The sequence below is a fragment of the Trichechus manatus genome, unplaced genomic scaffold (assembly GCF_000243295.1).
Source record: "Trichechus manatus latirostris isolate Lorelei unplaced genomic scaffold, TriManLat1.0 scaffold00029, whole genome shotgun sequence".
Lineage (NCBI taxonomy): Eukaryota > Metazoa > Chordata > Mammalia > Sirenia > Trichechidae > Trichechus > Trichechus manatus.
In genome coordinates, this window is record NW_004443965.1 from 12,702,073 (window position 1) to 12,702,291 (window position 219).

Sequence of the window (219 nt, forward strand, 5' to 3'; positions counted from 1 at the left end):
AGCCCTGTCATTGGGAGCATAGATGTTTATTATGGTTATGTCTTCATGATGGATCATCCCCTTAATCATTATGTAGTGTCCTTCTTTGTCTTTTATGGTAGATTTTGTTTTAAAGTCTATTTTATCTGAGATTAGAATTGCCACTCCTGCTCCTTTTTGGTAGTTGTTAGCTTGATATATTTTTTTCCAACCTTTGACTTTTAATAAATTCACATCTTT